At 44.4% G+C, this 13,015-nt stretch overlaps 1 long non-coding RNA gene and 1 pseudogene across 2 annotated transcripts; both read right to left on the bottom strand.

The window, feature by feature from the left end:
* Positions 1-6,117, bottom strand: part of LOC111956955 (intraflagellar transport protein 80 homolog) — an 83,691-nt pseudogene extending 77,574 nt beyond the window's left edge.
* A 1,513-nt stretch (positions 6,118-7,630) lies between these two features.
* On the bottom strand, positions 7,631-13,008 carry LOC111959750 (uncharacterized). 2 transcript variants are annotated; one of them, XR_002876719.2, is made up of 3 exons: positions 11,308-13,008; positions 10,934-11,080; positions 7,631-10,491 (listed from the first exon to the last, which is right to left on the bottom strand). It is a non-coding gene; the product is annotated as an uncharacterized lncRNA (long non-coding RNA). The 2 variants fall into 2 exon arrangements; XR_011474942.1 differs by having other exon boundaries at positions 7,632-10,491; positions 11,342-13,004.
* Positions 13,009-13,015: the final 7 nt, after the last annotated feature.

Below are 13,015 nucleotides of genomic sequence, written 5' to 3'. Positions count from 1 at the left end.
CACACACACACACACACACACACACACACACACACACACACACACACACACACACTCTTTCATAACCTCGGTGTTGTGTAGACATCTGCGTTGGCTCAGAGTCTCTCTCCAGACCATTTGTTCGGTGCAACAAAAAAAAATGCAATTTGATCCTAATTAGATAAAAATGTACACTGTAGCATGAAATACGTGGTGATCAGTACAGAGGACCAGAGCCCTGTGCTGTTTGTTTTCATTAGGCCACGTCTCATAGAACAATACACTGACATTTCTATTCTAACTAAACAATAAACCCAGCTGAGACTCCACATGTTGTTTCTGGCCATACGCTGAAGAATAACAAAACAACAATTACAAACTGGCCGATTTGAGCCCTGAATACTGATTGGCTGACAGCCATGGTATATTAGACCGTATACCACGGGTATAACAAAACATGTATTTTTACTGCTCTAATTAGGTTGGTAACCAGTTTATAATAGCAATAAGGAACATCGGGGGTTTGTGATATATGGTCAATATACCACGGCTAATATACCTCTGCGTTGTGTCGTGCCTAAGAACAGCCCTTAGCCATGGTATATTGGCCATATACCACACCCCCTCGGGCCACTCTCATTACAAGTCCACTTACTATCAACAGCACTATCAGCACCAGGTATTAATACGAACATGTGACAGGGACTAGTGAGGGAGGTATACAGAGAGACTCACACCATGCATTCACCATCTATTTCCACACACTAGGGAAGAGACGGAGGACCTCTTACAAAACCTGGTTTGTCACACTGAAAAGCACAAACAGTGACAGTACCTAGAGGTGTGTGAGGGATTGGCAGAGGACAGGGGGGTGGGGTGTGAGGGGAGCCCTTACCCCGGGCATGTCACAGAGATGCAGGCTGTTGAAGGAGTCCACTGCGAACACCTCCCCATCCGGAGACCAGGACATGGAGGTCACAGGGTAGTCATGTAACGAGGACGTGTAGAGCAGACGACCATAGCTGTCCCACACCTGAGAGAGAGAGAAGGAGGGAGATGACGGAATGAGGGGGAGCGAGCGAGAGAGGGGTGGGAGAAGGAACAGGGTCAATTACACAGTGTTGCGACTGTGTGATGCACACGTTATAACATAGATAATCATTTTTGGATCACGGGACACACTTGACCTTGTATTTACAGTCCTCTCCACTTGACAGTATCAGGTCATTCCCAGAGTTCCAGTCCACCTTCAGAATGATCCCATCATGGGACTCCCACTGGGGAGAGGAAGGGAGGGAGGGAGGGAGGGAGGAACAAGGGAGAGAGCAGAGAGAGAGCAGATGTTTATGCAAGAGCAGGGATATTCTCCAAACACAACCAATACAATCAGGATCGCACCTCAGTTAACCAGTCCCAGGCTCTGTCCCACACCTGAGAGACAGAGGGAGGGAAAGAGAGAGAGAGAGGAGAAGGGGGGGTAGATGGGGAGAAGGGGAGAGTGGTTGAATGAGAGAGGGGGGCCCAGGTCCATATCAATATACTACCCGCTGGGCTGCAGGCTAATATGACTCTGAGTTTTTTTGTTGTCAAGGACAAGCAGGAGAAGACTGCAGGGAGAGTTCACACACAGGAGACATGATAAAGCAAATACAGGGGAGAGGAGAGAGTTCTTATCAGAAAGAGCATAGAGGACAAGAAGAGAGAGAGCTAGAGCTGAAGGTCGAGCGAGGTGCTCTCTCTGACAGCCTCCCAGTCTGCTCTGTGTTAATGTAATAGTGTGGACTTGGCTCTAATTGGAAACAGGGCAGAGCCTTCACAGGTCGCCACGGGGACGAGATCACACACACGACCCCGTCAGAGACCCCATTACATCTCTGGTATACACACACACTAACTAACTCACACACCCCAGCGTTCGCCAAGTGACTTACTGACACATCCTGATGTGCTGCTTATTGTTCAGCATACTGAATGGGACTGGGAAAAATCTTCAGAATAGTTTCCCCTTCAAAAAAGTCAGGAAAGGTTGGACAGTCACACACGTCAATGCTCATGAGATGTATCGACCAACAGATAACCAGAGGCACGTGCCATAAAAGGAGGACAAGAGGAGTCAACTCAGTCATTATCTCCTTTCTCCTCCTGCCATGTGAAGGTTATCACTACAACTCCTGATCCCCCCCCCCCCCCAACCCCCTCTCCCTCCCACGGGTCTGTCTCTCCCAGAGGGAGCAGGGGGATGAGGTGAGGGGGTTATAGGAGTTGGGGGATGGGGGATGGGGGGGATTGCAGGGGTCACAGAGTTGTGCAGGGGGCTTCTCCATACACAGCCAGCTGTTGCTCTGCTCAGGGGGAGGGGGGAGCGAAGGGGTGGTGAGGTGAGAGGGGTGAAGGGGGGGAACACTAAACCCTCTGGTGTTTACTCAGGGTCCCAGGCACAATTCAGTGCCAAAAAGAACAATAAACAAATGCACATGAACAAGGAAAATACTCACTGTAGTGCAAGGTCTTCAATCCCCACACACACACACAGTACCTGTAGGACCTTGGCGCTGGGTTGCAGGGGCCTAATTATCAGCAGTCTGCCTGATGTGTACAGGATCCTATCAGAGTACGGGCTCCAGGCCACCGAGTATACAGGAGACCCTGAGAGCTGTCTCTTATACACATCTAGATGTGTATAAGAGACAGCAGAGACACTGCAGCAGCTGGAGGAGATTGCATTTCTAATTTCCACACCACAGCAGTGTCATATTTACTCTGAGTGTTCACTTCGTACAGCCTGTAGGGATGGGATTTAGCATGCAAAGCTTGCTTCAATCCTGCAGACCTGGCTGTGTGTCACAGCAAGACAGCTGAGCGTTAAGAGAAACCTGCCTAAACCATGTGGTGTGTGTGTGTCTGTGTGTCTGTGTGTGTGTGTGTGAGTGAGGCAGGCTGACATTTAACCCTGCTCCAGGTGCTTGCGGTTTCTCACAAATGCCAAGAGGTCACATGATTGCGGGCTGACAATGAGAGACGGCTGAGACGAGTTCTCTCTGCCCCACCTCCTCCCCCTATCCACCCCCTCCTCTCCTCCCTCTCTCTTTCTCCCCCTCTCCCACACAAATGGGACGCGGTTACATCATCGCACTCAAGACTCACAACAACGGCCCCCAGCTGTACCTGTGTCTCCTGCAGTGTGTGTATGTGTCTGTGTGTATGTATGTGTCTGTGTGTATGTGTGTCTGCATAAGGGGGAGCAGCACCTGCACAGATGCATCTGCAGTGTGGATGAGGTGTCTACACCTGTTAGGTGACACCACCAGTTCCTCCATGCGCTCTACAAATTGTACGTGCAACAGCGGCTGTGCAGCTCACTCCCTCTCAAGCCTGTCCAGTCAATGCCATGGTTCACAACAACAGCACAGACGGACACATTAAACAGAGAACTGAGGGAGAAATAGAGCCCGTTCATTTGGCAGAATGCATCCACATCACCGCCGAAATGTTGAGAACACTGAAGATATTTCAAATGGCACAATGAATCAATTAATAAGAGACCCATCTGTATGTGAGTACTGGATAGAGAGATTTATCATTAAGAGTCTTTTTTATAGATTTTAATAAAACTCCACTCCAATAAACCTTTAAAACTTTATGATGCTTTTAATAAAAATGGAACTGGAGGATTGGCTGCATTTTCAAATGTATCCAGCAGCATTATACCCTAATAGTCCAACATACACACACACACACACACACACACACACACACACACACACACACACACACACACACACACACACACCACACACACACACACACACACACACACACACACACACACACACACACAACACACACACACACACACAAACACACACACCACACACACACACACACTTCTCTCTCTCTGCCAGATTGTCATCTTAAATCATCTGGCTGGACTAAATCACTGTTAACACAAAGGCCATCTTTCAGATCATCGCACCGGCATAGTTTACAGCAGTTTCAAATACACACAGACACACACTGTACGCACAAACACAAATCCCGACTGTGGAAGTAAATGTGAAAGTCAAAAAATTGTAAGAACATGAGGCATATCCTGTAGTGCTTCAAACTGTATGAGTCTATCGATATGTACGGTGACGACATTATCTAGGTTACTATATAACCTCTGTTCCCAGAGCTGTCTAATGGCAGCGCATCATGCTCCACTTGGCGTCAACCAAAAGCTCAGTTTAAGCAGAGAAACTTTCGTGTCATGGCACAGAGGGAAGGGCTCCCTGAATACACATTAACAGTATTGTCCCCCTCTGTGACAAGTCTTTTCCCTTTTCATCAGATCCCTTTCTCTCTCTTTCATCCAGTGAGGTGCCCTCAAAAGCAGAAGAGGCCTTAATGAACACTGCGGTCTGTGTGTGAGAATATAATTGGAGGCTGTGTGTTGCCTTATGTTTACAAAATGTCCACCAGTGCAGTCTCTCTCTGTAACTCACGTGGCTGTGTTCATGGGTTTGACCTCATTACAACTGTCCAAAGCCCGGCCCAAGCCACAGCAGCAGCAGGTCCTCTGACTGGGCACACCAGAGTGTGAGAGAACTACCGACGGCTTGAGAAAGCACCAGGGTGACACACTCAGCCCCTATGATTAATACCGTGCATCCTCATTCACACATGGATAGTGAAATAACATCCTAGTTCCAAATTGAGGTTTCAAAATTAGTTCAGTGATTAATTCAGTGAAAGCCAATATCAATATACATGTTGTGTGTAAAAGCACATTCAGTACATGGACTGGTTCTGTTAGAGAGTAACAGAACCACCTGTAGGTGACTTTACAGACAGGGACATGGCTGATCTAAGTTCAGCAATGGTACAGTACATGACCTGACATGTTAGTGCTAACCACACAGCACCAACAGGCGTCCACATGCTTCCCATCCAAAAGAGTTTGTGCATATATTAGGATGACATTTTGGGACGTTTAAGTTCGATTTGGTCTTCAGCAAGGGTTTTTTCGACTGTTCGTGCACACAACATTTTTTCCTTGAGGCAAGCCGAAGTCAGTAGACGAAGTCTATGCCTCGTTGATTTGTCAACAGTAGGGATTCTTCAATTGAGTATTTGTTGTCATTCGTTTTCATGCACATTTTTTCATTTGAGAAATACTGCACCAAACATCTTAGTTAGATGTAAAATTGCGCGACTAAAATGTCCTTGGAATATACGTCAAAATAATTACAGATTTCTTGAGTTATCGTGGGAGTAATTCTGACTATTTTGAGGAAGCGTATACTGGCTATGGCATATGAAGAAAGACAAACAGAACTATTGCCGCAAAGGTCTTTTAAGGGAGTATGCGAGCACAGTTGTTCAGTTTGGCTAGGCGCCAGCCGAACCATGCTGACTACACTGGGCTGGAAGATTAGCATACACACACACACTCACATACACCTCTTCACACAGAGAGAGTGCAATGCTGGCTCTACACTGTGGAGCAACTGCACCACAAAAACTACAGGGCCCCATTCTGACAAAACAGGAAATTGTTAAAAGGGACAATATTGGTGGCTGCATTTGTTTCAAAACAAAGTGTGGCTATGCACTACGAGTCTGCTGCACTCCAAATTTGTTTCGAAATACAGTCATTTCTGAGCTGAGTGTTTGAAAGGATAGTTTGAAACTTTTTTCCCTAGTAATCTTACCTGGCCAAGGTGGACCTCAGCATGCCACTCTTAGACCAGATCTTGACGTGCCCATCCTCCCCAGCTGAAGAAACAACATCAACAATCTGAGTTACAACCTGCGGCAGTTATAACAAACTTGTTACTGAGCAGCGCATTACATTTTAGTGTTCTTGTTGTGTGTGTTGTGTGTGTTTATTACCCTGTGTATCCCTCACCTGTGATGAGAGCGGTCCCGTCGTAGTTCCATCTCCCGGCTAATACAGCTCCTTTGTGGGCCTCCGCACTCTTCTCAATACGGCCCATCTTACAGGCCAGGTGGAACTTACCTACAGACGGACAACAGAACCGACAGGTAGAAGACATTAGATATGAAGGAAATATACTGTCTAAACTGTCTCTCCATTTATAAATCTCACTTAAGGGGCAACAAACAGTCAAAAGGCACGATAAAAGCATACGGCATGATGTGAGGAGAGTTAATAAATACAAAAGACCAAGAATATAGGCACTCGGCCTCACACATAAACAAACAAACTGAGATAAACATACAGAATTGTAACCCATGGAGTCAGGTTCCAATACATAATGCCTTTTGCTCCACTGTCCTGGTTGGTAGCTACCTCCCGAAGACACGTTTCTTACACAAAACGGAATAATGAAAGCAAAGTCTCTCTGCTGCTTAAATTAAACAGTTTCCTATCTGCTAGAGACGGGGAGCGATCAGGCATGGAGACAGTTATCAAAGACACTAGCCTACCATATACTTTGTGGCGGTGCGTATTAAAAAATACAGAGTGTTCTATGTAATTTCTGGTTGCCTAAAACTGCAAATCAGCATGATGCTGCTCTCTCCCGTTTCTATATTTGGATGTCCTAACAAATGTGAATGTCGCCGACGCAGAAAAACAGGTAGTGTGTATACGACCATGCTGTATTAAAAGGACGCTTAGAATTAAAATAGCCTTTTAAAAATGTCAATTCTATTAAAGACCCGACTGTTAAACACCACATTCAAACTGCTACCAGCATTTGCTCTATGTCTGTCAGTACTATGAACCAAAACCATTTTTGACATATCGCCTCAGACAGAGGCCCACGCACCAAATGAGGTTGGAGAAAGCCACAAAAGTTACTATAGATTTTCCCCACCCACCAAAGCTATACATCTGTGGTTTCTATTTAACCATTTCATAGCAATGTGAAGTTTCACTGACATTAAAAACAGAAAACAGAAAAATATGCCGTTACAAGCTGCAGTGGACTATTTTGCAATCCACCCCAACATTTTGAGGTTGCTGTGCATTAGGATATAGGACTAGTACACTAAAAACATATACACWGCCTCTCCATAGAGTAGACCAATGACTTGCTCTAAAAAGTAGTCGATTGTGACAATATTACCTATATGATGACTATAATCATTCTGTACCAGAAAGACAGATGCAAACATTTTCATGACTACATGGTCTGCCAGGGAAAATTGTTGCTTCAGTTTGTGGGTGTGTTTATGCAACCCTACACTGCCATTAACATTGTGACCACACGTCGCCTGCCATCTCCGCACATCTCCACTCTGTGTGTTTAGAGCTGATATAGACAGAGCCCTCTGCTATGAATCAGGTTTGAGGACTTAGCGAGGTAACTTTTGTCATCTCTGAGTTCAACTTGGGATAACCGGAACCACGAAGGTGGCTAACCATTTAGCCAGGTACATTTCTATGACAATGAATCCTTCAGAACTAACCTGATCCGGGCAGGCTAACTCAGGGCTAACTCCATTTATCCTGAATGAAGTGTCTGAGTCATGAGTTGAGGCCCATAAATCAGATACCATCCCTCTCGCAAAGATTGTGTCATCATCCTCTTCATCTGAGGAAGACGGCAGATCAAATATTTTATTCAAATGTTTTTTTTGCGTGTAAAAAAACAGTAATGTTAAAATATATATTGCATTACATATTTAGTAGACAGCATTTGCTTTCCAAACTGTACGTTTTTCACGTGATTGAAAGAAGGCAAACCGACAGCCGCAACCAACCATAGACATACAGTATAATCCATAGATGGCAGTTCCCATTCAAGTCAAGACAGGAAGCCATTGTTAGTGTACCCATGAGTTTAACAGTCAAATTGCCAGGGTTAGAGACTCCCAAACCCTTGTATGGATTATAAATACAGTGCCTTCAGAAAGTATTCAGACCCCTTTACTTTTTCCACGTTTTGTTACGTTACAGCCTTATTCTGAAATTGATTAAATAAAACTATTTCCTCATCAATCTATTATACACAATACCCAATAATGACAAAGCGAAAACACGTTTTTAGAAATGTTTGCAAATTTATTAAAAACAAAAACCAGAAATACCTTACATACATAAGTATTCAGACCCTTTGCTATGAGACTCGAAACTGAGCTCAGGTGCATCCTGTTTCCAGTGATCATCCTTGAGATGTTTCTACAACTTGATTTAGTCCACCTGTGGTAAATTCAATTGATTGGATATGATTTGGAAAGGCACACATCTGTCTATATAAGGTCCCACAGTTGACAGTGCATGTCAGAGCAAAAACCGAGCAATGAGGTCGAAGGAATTGTCCGTAGAGCTCCGAGACAGGATTGTGTCGAGGCACAGATCTGGGGACTCTTCCTAGAGCTGGCCGCCACGCCAAACTGAGAAATCGGGGGAGAAGGGCCTTGTCAGTGAGATGACCAAGAAGCCGATGGTCACTCTGACAGAGCTCTAGAGTTCCTCTGTGGAGATGGGAGAACCTTCCAGAAGGTCAACCATCTCTGCAGCACTCCACCAATCAGGACTTTATGCTAGAGTGGCCAGACGGAACCTGCTCCTCAGTAAAAGGCACATGACAGCCCACTTGTAGTTTGCCAAAAGGCACCTAAAGACTCTGACCATGAGAAACAAGATTCTCTGGTCTGATAAAACCAAGACAACTCTTTGGCCTGAATGCCAAGCGTCACTGGCACCATCCTTACGGTGAAGCATGTTGGTGGCAGCATCATGCTGTGGGGATGTTTTTCAGCGGCAGGGACTGGAAGACTAGTCAGGATCGAGGCAAAGATGAACGGAGCAAAGTACAGAGAGACCCTTGATGAAAACCTGCTCCAGAGCGCTCAGGACCTCAGATTAGGGTGAAGGTTCACCTACAAACGACCCTAGGCACACAGCCAAGACAATGCAGGAGTGGCTTCGATACAAGTCTCTGAATGTCCTTGAGTGGCCCAGCCAGAGCCTGGACTTGAACCCGATTGAACATCTCTAGAGAGACCTGAAAATAGCTGTGCAGCAACGCTCCCCATCCAACCTGACAGAGCTTGAGAGGATATGCAGAGAAGAATGGGAGAAACTCCCTGAATACAGGTGTGCCAAGCTTATAGCATCATACCCAATAAGACTCAAGGCTGTAAYCGCTSCCAAAGGTGCTTCAACAAAGTACTGAGTAAAGGGTCTGAATACTTATGTACAGTCGTGGCCAAAAGTTTTGAGAATGACACAAATATWAATTTTCACAAAGTTTGTTGCTTCAGTGTCTTTAGATATTTTTGTCAGTTGTTACTATGGAATACTGAAGTATAATTACAAGCATTTCATAAGTGTCAATGGCTTTTATTGACAATTACATGAAGTTGATGCAAAGAGTCAATATTTGCAGTGTTGACCCTTCTTTTCAAGACATCTGCAATCCGCCCTGGCATGCTGTCAATTAACTTCTGGGCCACATCCTGACTGATGGCAGCCCATTCTTGCATAATCAATGCTTGGAGTTAGTCAGAATTTGTGGGTTTTTGTTTGTCCACCCGCCTCTTGAGGATTGACCACAAGTTCTCAATGGGATTTAGGTTTGGGGAGTTTCCTGGCCATGGACCCAAAATATCAATCAATCAATAGTTCCCAGAGCCACTTAGTTATCACTTTTGCCTTATGGCAAGGTGCTCCATCATGCTGGAAAAGGCATTGTTCATCACCAAACTGTTCCTGGATGGTTGGAAAAAGTTGCTCTCGGAGGATGTGTTGGTACCATTCTTTATTCATGGCTGTGTTCTTAAGCAAAAATGTGAGTGAGCCCACTCCCTTGGCTGAGAAGCAACCCCACACATGAATGGTCTCAGGATGCTTTACTGTTGGCATGACACAGGACTGATGGTAGCGCTCACCTTGTCTTCTCCGGACAAGCTTTTTTCCGGATGCCCCAAACAATCGGAAAGGGGATTCATCAGAGAAAATGACTTTACCCCAGTCCTCAGCAGTCCAATTCCTGTACCTTTTGCAGAATATCAGTCTGTCCCTGATGTTTTTCCTGGAGAGAAGAGGCTTTTTTTGCTGCCCTTCTTGACACCAGGCTATCCTCCAAAAGTCTTTGCATCACTGTGCATGCAGATGCACTCACACCTGCCTGCTGCCATTCCTGAGCAAGCTCTGTATTGGTGGTGTCCCGATCCCGCAGCTGAATCAACTTTAGAAGACGATCCTGGCGCTTGCTGGACTTTCTTGGGTGCCCTGAAGCCTTCTTCACAACAATTGAACCGCTCTCCCTGAAGTTCTTGATGACACGATAAATGGTTGATTTAGGTGCAATCTTACTGGCAGCAATAACCTTGCCTGTGAAGCCCTTTTTGTGCAAAGCAATGATGACGGCACATGTTTCCTTGCAGGTAACCATGGTTGACAGAGGAAGAACAATGATTCCAAGCACCACCCTCCTTTTGAAGCTTCCAGTCTGTTATTCGAACTCAATCAGCATGACAGAGTGATCTCCAGCCTTGTCCTCGTCAACACTCACACCTCACACCATGATATCAGCTAGTCCTTTTGTGGCAGAGCTGAAATGCAGTGGAAATGTTTTTTGGGGATTCAGTTCATTTGCATGGGAAAGAGGGACTTTGCAATTAATTGCAATTCATCTGATCACTCTTCATAACATTCTGGAGTATATACAAATTTCCATCATACAAACTGAGGCAGCAGACTTTGTGAAAATTAATATTTGTGTCATTCTCAAAACTTTTGGCCACGATTGTAAATATAATATTTCAGTTTTAAATGTAATAAATTAGCAAACACCAAAGCCGACATTAACGATAAGTAATAAAATAAAGATGGCACTACTAAAAAGCTATTTCACACCATAGCCTGCTGAATTTGCAAGATATATTTTCTTTCATTTTGATTTCGGCACAAATTTAAATGACTGACTCGCCCATGGATTAATGTTTCAGCATTGTCTCAAAGAGCTCGACGTTCGAGTAACCACGTGCGACATACCTGTTTGAGTCAGCGGCAGGCGGATGAGCAATATCCACCGTCGTAGTACGGCTGAAGCCTGACCTGGAATGTGCAGCTAACTGAAGATGGCTAGCTTTATAAAAGCCTGAGTAGATCCAACTTGCTTCGTAGTATACCACTTAACACCTGGACACACAAAGAGCTTGTGAGCTTGTCAACCAGAGACATTTCACACAAACTATGCAGTTATGTACCTTGGGACTCATATCCTCTTTCACCTACCTAATTCAATATCAATCTGTCTTGTTGAATAATGTGAGAAAGTATCATTGTTTTAAAATTCAACATTTTCTATGTTAACGGTGTCGTAAACATGTTTCAGATAGCACTTTTTGGTTATCAAAGTCTCTTACGAGAAAATCATTATTGGGCCCTTCTGTGACTTGCCGTCAGTACTGGTGAGCACAAAGATCTCGGCCTGGGCCTGCTTCTTGCCTCCCACCGTCTTGGGGAACCAGTGCAGGTCAATGGGGAAGAGGTCCTCCTGCACATTCACCACCAGGCTGATCTCACTGGTCAGCAGGTTCTATCTTTGGATCTGGTGGTCCTCACTGCAGGAGTACAACTCGTCTGCAGTGGTCCTGCCCACACAGCTCACAAGCTCTTTGTGTGTCCAGGTGTTAAGGAGGACAATGGTAAGGTGGAAATAGATCAGTGGTTGCTGCAAAATATCTCATCTTGATTACTTGAATCAGGTGTGTTTGCCTTAAACTGGTACAAACGTTTTCACACCCTGTAGACTAACTCTTCGGGTCCAGGGTTGGTGGCCGCAGTAGACTCAAACACAGTGGTTGCTTTCAGCCAAATTAATGAACACAGATCCTGTATTCACCTTTCTTTGTATTGAGGTAGGTGAGATCCACACAGATGTGATCACAAATAGCACAAAGAAAATCTTTTCACCTCCATATAGGTTGCAAAAAGCATGCCTTTAGTAAAAAGGTTCCAGTCAGACTTGGGTTCAAACACTATTTGAAATCTATACATTATCTGTGCTTGATTGAGCTTAGTGGGCTTAATGAACCATTAGAATAGTCCCAAAACTGCAAACCTGCCCATCTGGCACTCCGGGCAGGGTAGAGCAAACACAAAAAAATATTTGAACGCTTTCAAATAGTATTTGAACCCAGGTCTGGTGGTGCAAGGTGTACTGAATATAATATGTCTCAGGAGGCCCAAGCTTTGGTCCATGGTGTTAGAGCAACGGGTACTAACCCCCTGGACCAGAGCTAAGGAGGCCTAGTATGTTATTAGAGGCACAACTTCATAATAGATTTTTAATTCATGATTGCTGACTGTCCATATTTTTTAAACGGAAAAGACCAACAATCAAGTCAAAGCACTGTTGTAGTATCTTTCTATCATTCACACAATTGAAAAGGATATGTTCTGGTTCCTTGAGTAATGATGTCTTTAATCTCATTKTGGTGGCTAATGTGAAAGAGGTAATTCAGAAAATAGGTACTTGAAAAGCCTTCTGTTTACAGTGAGTTCCAAAGATCATTCAAATTGGACATAATAGTGAATGTAGCTACAAAACAGACTATTAGCTTGTTATACAATTAGCAAATAGAGTTGCAAAATAGCTAGCTATTCATAGCTAACGATACTTAGTTTGCAAGTATCACTTGCTGATATTGGTCTGGTCAAAAATAAAACTCCGTTGTCTAGCTAGCTAAGTTAAGCCTGTATATAACTAGCAATAACATTAGTGTATAGCAAATAATAAGTAGCGGATAGTTACTGACTAACCGTAGCTGCTACGCTAGCTACAGTACATATCTAGTCAAACAAGCGTTAGTCGTTGCTACGGAACATGCATTGTAGCTAACGCGTGGTGAGTCTTCTTCACTGTTGTCACACTTGCTAGCAGACAACTAAGCATGTCCAGTTGCCATAGTAGTTCCACCGTTAATAGTTCATGCATATAAGGTGATATATATTCCTCAACAATTATACTTATCGACAAAACCAGACAAATAGACTGATCGCTATACAAACTAGCTCTGTTCTGGAACGTACCCAGAGATACTCATTTTCCAATATCGCTGACGTATCTCG

This window comes from Salvelinus sp. IW2-2015, linkage group LG4p (genome assembly GCF_002910315.2).
Source record: "Salvelinus sp. IW2-2015 linkage group LG4p, ASM291031v2, whole genome shotgun sequence".
Taxonomy (NCBI): domain Eukaryota; kingdom Metazoa; phylum Chordata; class Actinopteri; order Salmoniformes; family Salmonidae; genus Salvelinus; species Salvelinus sp. IW2-2015.
The sequence above is the reverse complement of the archived record's forward strand: the minus strand, read 5'-3'. Positions and strand labels throughout refer to the sequence as shown.